At 48.6% G+C, this 13,563-nt stretch overlaps 2 protein-coding genes across 3 annotated transcripts in view; both read left to right on the top strand.

Moving 5' to 3' along the window:
- LOC119976761 (class I histocompatibility antigen, F10 alpha chain-like) overlaps positions 1-1,486 on the top strand; it is a 31,604-nt gene extending 30,118 nt beyond the window's left edge. Inside the window, exon 8 of one of the 2 annotated variants that reach the window (XM_038817503.1) lies at positions 992-1,486. The gene's annotated coding sequence lies outside the window, so the exon portion shown is untranslated. The remainder of the gene's footprint in view (positions 1-991) is intronic. The other variant, XM_038817502.1, reaches the window with a different exon arrangement.
- LOC119976760 (H-2 class I histocompatibility antigen, Q9 alpha chain-like) overlaps positions 1-13,563 on the top strand; it is a 136,064-nt gene that overhangs the window by 72,287 nt on the left and 50,214 nt on the right. The window lies entirely within an intron of this gene.

The following is a 13,563-nucleotide window of genomic DNA, read 5'->3' as shown; positions in this document are numbered from 1 at the left end:
CCATCTCTATCTTCCTGCAGTCTGAACCTTTTCCCATCACTGTCAACCACATGGACAGTGTTTGTACATCTTCAAACTTCTTTTATCATTACCCCTACATTGGAATCAAAATAATTTCTATAAACCACGAAGAGTAAGTGACTGAGTGCTGTACTCTGCGGAACCCCCACTGGATACAGTCTCCCAGTCAGAAAATCCCCCTTAACCCCTTGCTGCCTGCTACTGACCAATTTACGATCCTATTTGTCAATCCTTTCTGGCCAGCCTGCCATGTGGAATCTTGTCTAAAGAGTTGTTAAAATCCATGTTGACAATGGCCACCACACTGCCCTCATCAACCCTCCTTCTCAGCTCCAAAGAAATTCAGTGTTTAGTCTGGGATGAGCTTCCCCTAACAAATCCATGCTACTTTCCTGGATTAATCTGTGCCTTTCTGAATGAAAGTTGTCTACTGTTCCTCAAAATGGATTCCAATAATTTTCCCATCACTGATGTTATATTAGCTGGTCAATCATTCCTCAGTCCCTCAATCTTCCACCATTCCTGTTGCCAGGGAGGGATTGTAATGATGGTCAAAGCCTCTGCAAGTTCCTCCCTTGCTTCTTCTAACTTCTACTTTGAAAGACACGGACAGGATTCTCTGATCTTGTCCCTGGCCGGACCCATTGCGAGTGATATCAGAAAATCTCATTGAGAACCTGACCACATCCTGTGCATTCGCACACAGGTTAACATTTATGTCTCCAATAGGCCCTTTGTTACCCTCTTTATATACAAACGTCTTGAGATGTTCCTTGTTTTTGTTTTACTTCAAGTAGTATATTTTTTCCAAATTACTCTTTAAACTTCACCCCCTACATTTTCTGTTCTCTTCAGTTTCTGCAGTTTTAGATGTCAGGCATCTGGTGGGTCTGATGGGTTTTGCTGGGGGTGTTCTGTGTCTGCTGGGTTTCCCTCTTCCTATAACTACGTATTTCTTTCTCTTCCCCAGTAGCTTCCTGGTGATCGTGGGCCATCAGTGGGTGGAGTGGATGAGGCAATCAGGGAGACTTTTATTTCCTCGAGGAGACAGCGAGTGACTAATGTATTGATGGCAGCGGATCCACATGTGTGATTGTGTAAATAGAATTGTAAATATCTGTGATTTCTCTGTCTTGCTGTATTTTTAACCTGAGCTGATCTGCTCTGTTTAATCTGCACAGACCCCAGGAATCATAATTATTGACGGCCAATTCACTCACTGCATTAACTGAGAGGTGGAATCGGCATGCGGAGTGAGGGTTCTGATCCTCAGGACCGTCCCTGGTGTCAATGTCTTGTTAATCATATTGATAATGTTTAATGACAATTACATGGTTAATGTTTAATGACAATTACATGGTTAATGTTTAATGACAATTACATGGTTAATGTTTAATGACAATTACATGGTTAATGTTTAATGAAAGGCACATTGGTTAATCATAATTACATGGTTAAACTTTAATCACAATTGTTCTGCATTTTTAAAAATATGTTGTTGTGAGGTTTTTACACAACAAACAGTATTTTCAGTACAAAACATATACAGGACAGAACAAGAGTTAATGAAAATATAAGAACAAAAGAAATGCTTTCCAATAATGCAAATTACTCCACACCCCAAATTCCTTACAGCTGATCATCATAGATCATAGAATTTACAATGCAGAAGGAGGCCATTTGGCCCATCGAGACTGCACCGGCTCTTGGAAAGAGCACCCTACCCAAGTTCAACACCTCCACCCTATCCCCATAACCCAGTAACCCCACCCAACACTAAGGGCAATTTTGGACACTAAGGGCAATTTATTGTGGCCAATCCACCTAACCTGCACATCTTTGGACTGTGGGAGGAAACCGGAGCACCCGGAGGAAACCCACGCACACACGGGGAGGATGTGCAGACTCCGCACAGACAGTGACCCAAGCCGGAATCGAACCTGGGACCGTGGAGCTGTGAAGCCATTGTGCTATCCACAAGGCTACCGTGCCGCCCCAAATATGATGGTGTCTAGGGGTGAAATTATCCGACCCCCAGCAGGATCAGAGAATCGCCCGGGGCCACCAGAAATCGCGCCCCCGCCATGGGCAGAATTCTCCCACCTGCAAAAAGTCGGAGTCCCGCCAATCCCGCCACCCGCCTCGGAGAATGGGGGAGGCCGGAGGGAGGCTACGGGTTTCTGTGCTGTCATTATTCTTCGGCCCGGATGGGCCAAAGTCCATCAAAACTTTATCACAACAGGTAATTAACGGCGTCAACCAGTGCTAATGGGGGGGGGGGGGGGGGGGGAGAGAGAATTCACCGAGTGCGGGTGTCAGTGGGTTGGGGAGGGGGGGGGGGAGAGGGAGAGAGAGATCACAGAGTGCGGGTGCCGGTGGGTTGGGGGGTGGGGGGAGAGAGAGATCACAGAGTGCGGGTGCCGGTGGGTTGGGGGAGGGGGGGGGGTGGGGGGAGAGATCACAGAGTGCGGGTGCCGGTGGGTTGGGGGGGAGGGGATGGGGGGAGAGATCACAGAGTGCGGGTGCCGGTGGGTTGGGGGAGGGGGGGGGGGGGGATGGGGGGAGAGATCACAGAGTGCGGGTGCCGGTGGGTTGGGGGGGGAGGGGATGGGGGGAGGGAGAGATCACAGAGTGCGGGTGCCGGTGAGTTGGGGGGAGAGGGAGATCACAGAGTGCCGGTGGGTTGGGGGGGGGGGGGGGGGGAGAGAGATCACAGAGTGCAGTGCTGGGGGGGAGGGGGGGAGAGATCACAGAGTGTGGGTGCCGGGGGGTGGGGGGGGGAGATCACAGAGTGTGGGTGCCGGTGGGTTGCGGAGAGGGGGAGAGAGATCACAGAGTGCGGGTGCCGGTGGGTTGCGGAGAGGGGGAGAGAGATCACAGAGTGCGGGTGCCGGTGGGTTGGGGGGGGGGGAGAGATCATCGAGTGCTGGTGCCGGTGGGTTGCGGGGGGGGGGGGGGGGGGGGGGGGGGAGAGAGAGATCACAGAGTGCGGGTGCCGGTGGGTTGGCCGGGGGGGGGGGGAGAGATCACAGAGTGCGGGTGCCGGTGGGTTGGGGGGGGGGGGGGAGAGATCACAGAGTGCGGGTGCCGGTGGGTTGTGGGGGGGGTGGGGGGGAGAGATCACAGAGTGCGGGTGCCGATGGGTTGGGGGGTGGGGGAGAGAGATCACAGAGTGCGGGTGCCGATGGGTTGGGGGGTGGGGGAGAGAGATCACAGAGTGCGGGTGCCGATGGGTTGGGGGGGGTGGGGGGCGGGAGATCACAGAGTGCGGGTGCCGGTGGGTTGGGGGGGGCCTCTTTTGTGTAGTCACACCGGGAGGAGTTGATTACGTCGCCCGACGTCAACTGATGCACGACTTCCGCAGTGGGTGACGCCGCCGTGAATGGCGTAACGCCGCTGCTGGCCCATTCGGGCCCGGAGAATATGCGATGTTTCACGGGGCCCGACGCCGGAGTCGTCAGCGCCGTTTTTGTCGCCGGTTCCCGGGCATCGCGACGGTGACCGGAGAATTTCGCCTTAGATCTTTGAAAACGGAGATAACCAGTTGCCACCTCAGGTAGAATCTCTCAACAGAACCAATGACAATCACGTTGTTAACATGTCATGACAATCACTATGTTGGCATTTAATAACAATCACAGTGTTACGGTTTAATGATGATTACATCATTAAATAGGTGATGGTTATTTGAACAACTATCAATGGGGATCGCTGGGACACTGGTGGGGGTTGGAGTAATGTTGCTTGTGAACTAAGTCAATAAACTCTCGCAAAGAAAGCAGTTGTGTCTCAGCTTATCTTAATCAATCGGCATGGATCAGATCAATATTGGGGGGGGGGGGGGGGGGGTTTCAAAGTGGGCAGTGGAAGGGGCTGCTGCCTGTTCTAATTCACTTGACCCAGAATCTAGTGAATTTTGGAAAATCACAACCAAATCGCAGCCACTGCATCCAAATACCTATCCCATGGAGCATTGCCACTGTGCTCAAAGGGATAGATTTTGAAAATATCTAGCAACTCAAGCATGGGCATCCTTGATGCATGCAGGACATCGGCAGCACCAAAAATGCACTTAACCACAATCTGTAACTTCATGGCCTGGCAAATCTGCAATGAAGAGAGTAGGAGGGCATGCGAGGAGCCACAGCAGGAAGACCGAACAATGAGATGTAAACCTGCGGAAGCTACAGCACAGATCCACTTGCACGCCAAACAGCATAAGCATCAAGTGACAGAGGTATGCGATTTTACAATTCATAGATCAGATCTAAACTCTGCAGTCCTGCTACATCCAGCTGTGAATGGTGGTTTACAATTAAATAATTCGCTTAAGTGAGTGGGCTTCATGAATATCTGCATCCAAAATGATGGAGGAGCCCAGAATATCAGTGCAAAAGACAAGGCTGAAGAATTCGCAGCAATCTTTAGTCAGAAATGCTGTGGATGATCCATTTGGGGCCTCACGGTAGCATGGTGGTTAGCATCAATGCTTCACAGCTCCAGGGTCCCAGGTTTGATTCCTGGCTTGGTCACTGTGTGGAGTCTGCACGTCCTCCCCGTGTGTGCGTGGGTTTCCTCCGGGTGCTCCGGTTTCCTCCCACAGTCCAAAGATGTGCGGGTTAGGTGGATTGGCCATGCTAAATTGGCCGTAGTGTAAGGTTAATGGGGGGATTGTTGGGTTACGGGTATACGGGTTACGTGGGTTTAAGTAGGGTGATCATTGCTCAGCACAACATCGAGGGCCGAAGGGCCTGTTCTGTGCTGTACTGTTCTATGTTCTATCTCGGTCTCCTCCAGAGGTCCCCACCATCATATGGTGGGACAGCACGATAATACAGTGGTTAGCACAGTTGCTTCACAGCCCCAAAGTCCCAGGCTAGATTCCCGGCTTGGGTCACTCTGTGCAGAGTCTGCACATTCTCCCCGTGTCTGCGTGGGTTTCCTCCGGGTGCTCCGGTTTCCTCCCACAGTCCAAAGATGTGCAGGTTAGGTGGATTGGCCGTGCTAATACCCGATAATGTCCAAAAACGGTAGGGTGGAGGTGTGGGTTTGGGTTGGGTGCTCTTTCCAAGGGCCGGTGCAGACTCAATGGGCCGAATGGCCTCCTTCTGCACAAATTTCTATGATTCCACGATCACAGTTGCCAGTTTTCAGGCAATTTGATTCACTCCACATGATATCAAGAAATGACTGAAGGACCTGGATACTGTAAAGGGCCCTGACAATATCCTGGCAATACTACTGAAGACTTGTGCTCCAGAACTTGCAGCACCCCAAGCCAAGCTGTGCCAGTACAGCTGCAACACTGGCATCGACCAGGCAACGTGGAAAATTGCCCAAGTATGTCATCTATACAAGAAACAGGACAAATCCAACCTGGCCAATTACGGCCCAATCAGCCTACTCTCGACCATCAGTAAAATGTTGGAAGGAGTAATCACCAGTGCTATCAAGCAGCACTTTGCAATAACCTGCTCACTGACACTCGGTCTGGGTTCCGCCAGTGTAACTCAGATCCTGACCTTATTGCAGTCATTGTTCAAACATGGGCAAAAGAGCTGAACTCTCGAGATGACGTGAGAGTGACTGACCTTGACATCAAAACAGCATTTGACCAAGAGTGGCATCAAGGCAAGGAGTCTTCACAAAACTGGAGTAATTGGGAATCAGGGGGAAAACCCTCCATTGGTTGGAGTCATACCTGGAACAAAGGAAGATGATTGCAGTGGTTAGTGGTCAGTAATCTGAGTCCCGGGACATCACTGCAGGAGCTTTTCAGGGTAGTGTCCTCGGCCCAACCATCTTCAGCTGCTTCATCAATGACCTTCCTTTCATTATAAGTTCAGAAGTGTGGTTATTATGTTGATGATTGCATAATTTTTAGTACTATTTGTGACTCTTCAGATCCTAAAGCGGTCCATGTCCAAATAGAGCAAGGCCTGTACAATATCCAGGCTTGGGCTGAAAAGTGGTAACGTTAACGCCACACAAGGGCAAGGCAATGACCATCTCCTACACGAGAGGATCTAATCATCACCCTTTGACATTCAGTGGCATTGCCGCTGAATCCCTCACTATCAACATTTTGGAGGCTACCTTTGAACAGAAACGGAACTGGACTGGCATATAAATGTATTACAAAAGCAAGTCAGAGGCTAGGAATTCTCCAGCAGGTAACTCACCGCCTGACTTACCAAAGCCTGTTCACCATCTACAAGGCACAAGTTGGGAGTGTAGTGGTGTACCTTCCACTTGCCTGGATGAAAGCAGCTACAACAGCGTGTAAGATACTTGATACCATCCAGGACAAAGTAGACAACTTGATTGCTCCCCCTTGCACAAACATTCACTACCTCCACCTTCGACCACACAGCAGCAGCCATGTGTACCATCTACAAGATGCGCTGCAGGAACTCACCAAGTCTCCTACGGCAGCACCTTCCAAACCCACAACAACTACCATCTGAAAGAAGCTGATACCTGGGAACACCACCAGCTGCAAGCTCCACTTCAGGCCACACACAACACTGACTTGGAAAGAGTTGGCCATTCCTTCACTGTCAAAATCACAGAACTCCCTCCTTAACAGCATTGTGTGTCTACAGGGGCTGTGTCGGGCAGGTCACCACCACCTTCTCGAAAGCAATTAGGGACGGGAAATAAGTGCTGGCTTAGCCAGAGATGCCAACATCCCATAAACTAATTTAAAGTAAAATTATTTCTGCAGCCACCTCTTTTAGAACCCTGGGATGTCATCCATAAGGTCCTGGGATTTCGTTGGATTTAAATCCCTTAACTCAATGCATTTTCTCCACAGATATCAATTATGTCAATTTCCTCATTCTTATTTGCCCCTTGGTTTTCTTCTATTTCTAATATGTATCTTCATTGGTGAAAAGCACAACTTAAATGACTGTCATGTAATAAAACATGCCCGAGGAACTTCACAGGACCGTTGTAACGTAAATATGACATTGAGCCTCGCAGGGAGATGTGAGGCCATTGAAGAAATGATTGGTCCGAGGCTGGTTTCAAAGAGTGTCTTCAGGGAGGAAAGTGAGATGAGAGACGGAGAGCTTTAGGGCGGGAATTCCAGAGCTCAGTGTTCTGGAAGCTGAAGACACAATCCCAGTAGTGGAGTGATTTAAATTGGGGTGGACTGGAGGTCAGTATTAGAGGAGCTGAGGTATCTCGGAGGGTGTAGAGCTGGAGGAGTTTACAGAGAGGGTAGGTTGCTGGGTGTGAGGGTTTGTGGTTGGGTGTGTGATATGTTTAGGACGTTGTTTCAATTTTTGGACTTGTGGTAAGTTATTGGGTTTACCATTTCTATCTGGGATTTTGGTTTATTTGTGGGTAGGGGGCACAAGGGTGAGGGAGAATGGAGAAAGGGTTGAAAATGTGTTCATGTAAGCCTACTTGTGACAATAATAAAGATTATTATTATAAATGGACCTCGGGAGAAAATTCTTTCAGAGATCTCAATGCCCTGTAACACAGTCTCTGTAATTTAACCCGCCCACATTTCACCATCACTCTGGCTGCTTATCTACTTCCCACAGGATCCACAATTGTTGATGTTTGCTCCATTTACTCTTCCCTTATCTGTCGGAAAGTCCCTGAACTAACTATACAGAGTTGTTGATCATTGTCATGCCCATGCAACACAGCTCCTGTCCCAGGATCGCCCACAGTACCTGACAGCCTGTGAATTATTTGAGGTACAGTCACTGTTGTTTCAAAGACAAACACTGTTTCAGGTAGCTGAGTATCAGGGGCTGAATCCTGATCGGTGATGTCAGTGAAATTCTGTCACACATTCCTGACAATCCCCTGTCACAGTCCGTACGCTGGCTACAATCCAGCTTATTCCACTTTCAGTCCATGACCACATAAACATCACATTGAGCAGCTCACTCACGGTCATAGAACATAGAACATAGAACATAGAACAGTACAGCACAGAACAGGCCCTTCGGCCCTCAATGTTGTGCCGAGCCATGATCACCCTACTCAAACCCACGTATCCACCCTATACCCGTAACCCAACAACCCCCCCTTAACCTTACTTTTATTAGGACACTACGGGCAATTTAGCATGGCCAATCCACCTAACCCGCACATCTTTGGACTGTGGGAGGAAACCGGAGCACCCGGAGGAAACCCACGCACACAGGGGGAGGACGTGCAGACTCCACACAGACAGTGACCCAGCCGGGAATCGAACCTGGGACCCTGGAGCTGTGAAGCATTTATGCTAACCACCATGCTACCCTGCTGCCCCAAAGACGGTCACAGAGAATGAGTCACAGATACACCCAAGACCCAGTCCCATCTCCATGTACCAGATTCTGCGGTCACCCTCATGTTGTTGCCCCTTGGGGCATTTCTCCTCAGACTGCATCCCTGCGGATGACAACACTTCCTCATATGACACCTCCATGTATCAGAATTCACAGCGTCACTCCTCAGCTCTTCAAATCTCCAAGTTGTTTTTTAAACTTTGTTCTTTAATGGAATGAGAGTGTCATTGTCGAGGGAGCATTTATTGCCCATCCCTAATTGCCCTTGAGCAAAGTGGCAGTTCAAAGTTAACCACATCACTGTAAGTCTGGAATTGCATGTAGGCCAGACCTGGTTAGAGGGCAGATTTCCTTCCCTAAATGGCATTACGAACCGCAATCGGCTGGTGTTATTATTCAGACATCTGACTGACCAAATGTGAAGAATCAAACAGAATGTTTAATGAGAAATTGTTGACAAATCAAATATGTCAATTCTATTTCAAAGTCTAGAAAATTCATCAAATCATTCCCACATTTGGTTGTCAGAAACACACCAGTGCAGAACTGGAAACAACATTAAATAAATCATGCGTACCTGAAAAATAAATCCACAAACTCTTGTCATTGAGACAGAATCTCCCCATTCCCTATAATATTTCAGAAAATCTCTCTGCACCCTCTCCAAGGCCTTGACATCCTCCCTGCTCCAGCGGAGTCTAACTAATATTTTATAAGTATTTGGCAAACCCTCTTTGCTTTATTGCTCTATGTTCCTATCTAGAAAGCCAAGGATCAAACTGTGCTGCTGCCTTCAGATAGCATTGCTCATTAGGCCGCACCTTCTAAACCCAGGGCCACTACCATCTGGAAGCACAAGAGCAGCAGACAGATGGGAACACCATCACCATCGGCCTGGCCAATTCACCTACCCTGCACCGACCTATCCTGCTCTTTTTGGGTTGTGTGGTGAGATCCACGCAGTCTCAGGGAGATTTTGCAAACTGCACATGGACAGTGACCCAGGGCCGGGATCAAACCCGTGTCCTCCGTGCCGTGAGGCAGCAGTGCTAACCACCGCCACCATGCTGCCCAGCCACTCTCAATCCTGACTTGGAAATTGTTACGGGCGTCAGACCAGATCCCAGCAATGGCTAAGATACTGGACCAGAACCGCAACTTTTTTATTTTTAAAACTGTGCGGAAAGACTGATTCCTCCCAGGAGTGATTATACGAGAAATAGGGTTTGGTTATTTTTTATAAAGAAAACTTTATTATAACAAAAGAAAAGCCAAACACATTATTACCCATTAAACAGGAAATGTTAATGGCAAATGTAAATGCAAAATGAACATACAGCTCTCAACTCCACTTACATAGATAGACAAAAAAGATATTTGCATTGCAGACCATATTCCTGCGGGTAGTGAGATTCTTTCAGACCCTGTAAGAAAGTCTGTCTCTGTTTTCATGGCCTCTTCGGGAAGTTCTCCAAATCCTTCTCCCCATCTTTTCGAACAGGATTCTTTTAACTCTCTGAGCTCAGCTCAGCCACTCAAAGATGTTTCTGTCCAGATGTGTGCAGACGTGAACTCATTCTGGGTTTTTGATTACTCACTCCATTTACACAGGAGCCATGGTATCATTATGCAACTAACCTCCAATTTATGGACAAAGGAAGACATTAGACTATAATGGGCTAATGGCTGGCCAGATAAGAGTGTCCGTTAGGACAATGGATCTTGAATGAATCACCCTGGTTGAATAGGGTTATCCTGTTTATTGTCATTAAAGAGGTTAGGTTTGAATGAGACAATGTAACCCAGGCCAGGTGTGGCCGTATGCCTCTGGCTTAGTGCTAGCAGTTTTACTCACACTGTTAGCTCCTAATTTGACCACCCATCTTCGATCCAATTTCCGGGGTTAGGGTGGGGGAGTGGGCCGAGGTGGAGTGCTCTTTCAGAGGGTCGGTGCAGACTCAATGGACCGAATGGCCTTCTTTTGCATAGTAGACTCAATGGATTCTTTGGATATACGCCAGAATTCTCCGCCCATTCTCTGATGGTGGGATTTTCTGCCACCACTAGCAGTGCACCCCTCCCGCAGGCATTGAGTGGCCTCTATGAGAATTCCCATTGACCGTGGCAGCACCAGAGAATCTTGCCGCCAACGAATCACGCTACCAGGAAGCACGCAACTGGGAGCCCGAGAAACCTGCCCATAATCTGGTGCGGTGAAAGAGCACCCCACCTAGGCCCACTCCCCAACTTCAACCAGTCATCACAAAATGTATTCCTGTTGCTTCACTGTCGCTGGGTCGAAATATTGGAACACCATTCCGAACAGCACAGTGGGTGTACCTACAGCACAGGGACTTCAACGGTTCAAGATGGCCGCTCACCACCACCTGCATAAGGGCAATTAAGAATGAGAAATAAATGTTGGCTTAGTCAGCAACACACAGATAGAATCATAGAACCACTACAGTACAGAAGGAGGCGACTCAGCCCATCAGGTCTGCACAGACCCTCTGAAAGAGCACCCCACGCAGGCCCACGCCCCAACCACTTCCCGTAGCCCCACCCAACCTTCTGGACATAAGGAGCAATTTAGCACGGCCTGTCCACCTAACCTGCATACCTATGGACTGGGAAGAAACCAGAGCACTTGTAGGAAATACAAACAGGCCGAACGTGCAAATTCCAAGGCCAGAATTGAACCCAGGCCCCTGGCATGGTGAGGAATCACTGCTAACCTCTGTGCAACCATGCCGACCTACCTGTAAATTAAATTTATAAAGCACAGACTCAGGTCTCTCTGTCCCTGCAATCCCTTTAAACCTGCACTGTTGGGTTTATATTACCTCTTCTCATCCTTGCTTACAAAATACATCACTTAAAGCACCTTCTGCATCAGATTCCGTTGCTGAATGTTTTCCCATTTCACCGATTTGCATCATTTTGGGTTCTGGAGCTGCAGATAATATAAGATAGACAGTCCAATATTCCTAAGTAATTTTATGGAAGTTTATGAAGAAGCAACAGTTTGGATCTCGTGCATTAACTCAATCGACAGGAAATGTTAATAAACACATGACAGTGAGGAGCAATTCATTGATCCCAGAGCACAAACGGACATCTCTTACAAAGGATGTTCATCTGGGATAACAGCATCCTTCTCTCCAGTCTAAGTGTTAGAGAACTCTTCTCTTGGATTTTATCCTTCTCCCCTGGTCCATCTTCCCTCGAAGGACGAGGACCACTGACGAGGAGACATTGGCATATTTTATTTCTCGGGCTGATGCAGTTTGCCCAGTTTCAATCACCTGTTCAAACCCATCTGACCAATGGATACAGGACCGGTATCCAAGATGTCAGGGTCCTCACCTCCCGACACTGTTCACCCTGTCTTGGTTATGCTGGTCATCAAAAGGCCCTTTTCTATTTGTTCAGCAATATGTGTAGAGTCTTGTGCCCTCATCGCAGAGTGCAATCCTTGTGACCTTTATCTGTATTCTGTCTTAGTCACTGATTCTTTAGAATTGTTCTTTTTATTCTGAGAGGGAGAGAGGTCAGTCTGGATGGAGAAATCCACGCGAATTCTGCACAATTCTAAAAAACACCATTTCTGAAGTCCCCTATTTCTTACAGTTCTCCCCACATTTGAGAAGGAAATATTCTTCATGAATTCTCATAACTCACTTTTGACCAACATAGTTATTTCTAAAGTATAAACTCATTTCCCTAACTTCTTATTCTTTTACAGAAGTGCTGCTAATTTTTTGGCTATCAGCATATACTACATTCAAATAGAACACCAGATTATGGGCGGGGTTCTCGGGCTCCCAGCTGCGTGTTTCCTGGTAGCCTGATTCGATTGCGGGAAGATTCTCTGGTCCTGCCACGGTCAATGGGAATTCTCATAGAGGACACCCAATGCCATTGGAAAACTTGTGGGAGGGGTACACTGCTCGTGGTGGCAGAGAATCCCACCATCAGGGAATGGCCGGAGAATTCCGGCATATATTCAAAGAATCCATAGAGTCTCTACAAAGCAGAATAAGGCCATTCGGCCCATTGAGTCTGCACCGACCCTCTCAAAGAGCACCCCACCTCGGCCCACTCCCCCACCCGAACCCCGTAACCCCACCTAACCTGTATATCGTCTGAGGGACAATTATATACTTTAGCCCCTATGGCAATTCAGCCATAGAAAATATATGGGGCGGGATTCTCCGTCCCTCCAGCCCGTTTTCTGTAGCGCTCCCACCGGCAGCAGGAGTCCCATTCCCACAGGCGGCCAATGGGGTTTTCCATTGTGGCCAGCCCAAGCCGTCGGGAAACCCGTGGTTGTGGGTGCATTGCCAGTGAAGCGGAGAATCCCGCTGACAGAGAATCACACCCATGGACTTGAAAGAATCCCCAGCTCTCCCTTCAACTTTATCCAGCTTGTAGATAGTTCTTATTAATTATTATATCTCCTTTGTCTACAATTGTTCCAACCCAAAATTCGTTTTTGGTGGCACAGTGACACAGTGGTTAGCACTACCGCCTCACAGCAGCAGGGTAGCATGGTGGTTAGCATAAATGCTTCACAGCTCCAGGGTTCCAGGTTCGATTCCCGGCTGGGTCACTGTCTGTGTGGAGTCTGCACGTTCTCCCCGTGTGTGCGTGGGTTTCCTCCGGGTGCTCTGATTTCCTCCCACAGTCCAAAGATGTGCGGGTTAGGTGGATTGGCCGCGATAAATTGCCCGTAGTGTCCTAATAAAAGTAAGGTTAGGGGGGGGGGGTTGTTGGGTTATGGGAAAAGGGTGGATACGTGGGTTTGAGTAGGGTGATCATGGCTCGGCACAACATTGAGGGCCGAAGGGCCTGTTCTGTGCTGCACTGTTCTATCTATGACAGCGCCAGGGAGCCAGATTTAATTCTGAACTTGGGTCACTGTCTGTGCGGAGTCTGTCCGTTCTCCTTGTGTCTGTGTGGAGTTTGCACTTTCTTCCCGTCTCTGAGTGGGTTTCCTCCGCGTGCTCCGGCTGACTCTCACAGTCCAAAGATCTGCAGGTTCGGTGAATTGGCCATGATAAATTGTACAAAGATTACGTGGTGTTATGAGGAGAGGGCAGGGGAGTGGGCTTAGGTAAGGGTGCTCTTTCAGCTCGTCGGTGCAGGCTCGAGGGGCCAAATTACCTCTTTCTGCACTGAAGGGATTCTGTGATTCTCCTCCCTCTGACAGTTAACATTGTAATTGTCTTCAAGTTAGTTG

Source organism: Scyliorhinus canicula, chromosome 13, assembly GCF_902713615.1.
Source record: "Scyliorhinus canicula chromosome 13, sScyCan1.1, whole genome shotgun sequence".
Lineage (NCBI taxonomy): Eukaryota > Metazoa > Chordata > Chondrichthyes > Carcharhiniformes > Scyliorhinidae > Scyliorhinus > Scyliorhinus canicula.
Note: the sequence above shows the minus strand (reverse complement) of the source record. Positions and strands in the feature narration are given on the sequence as shown.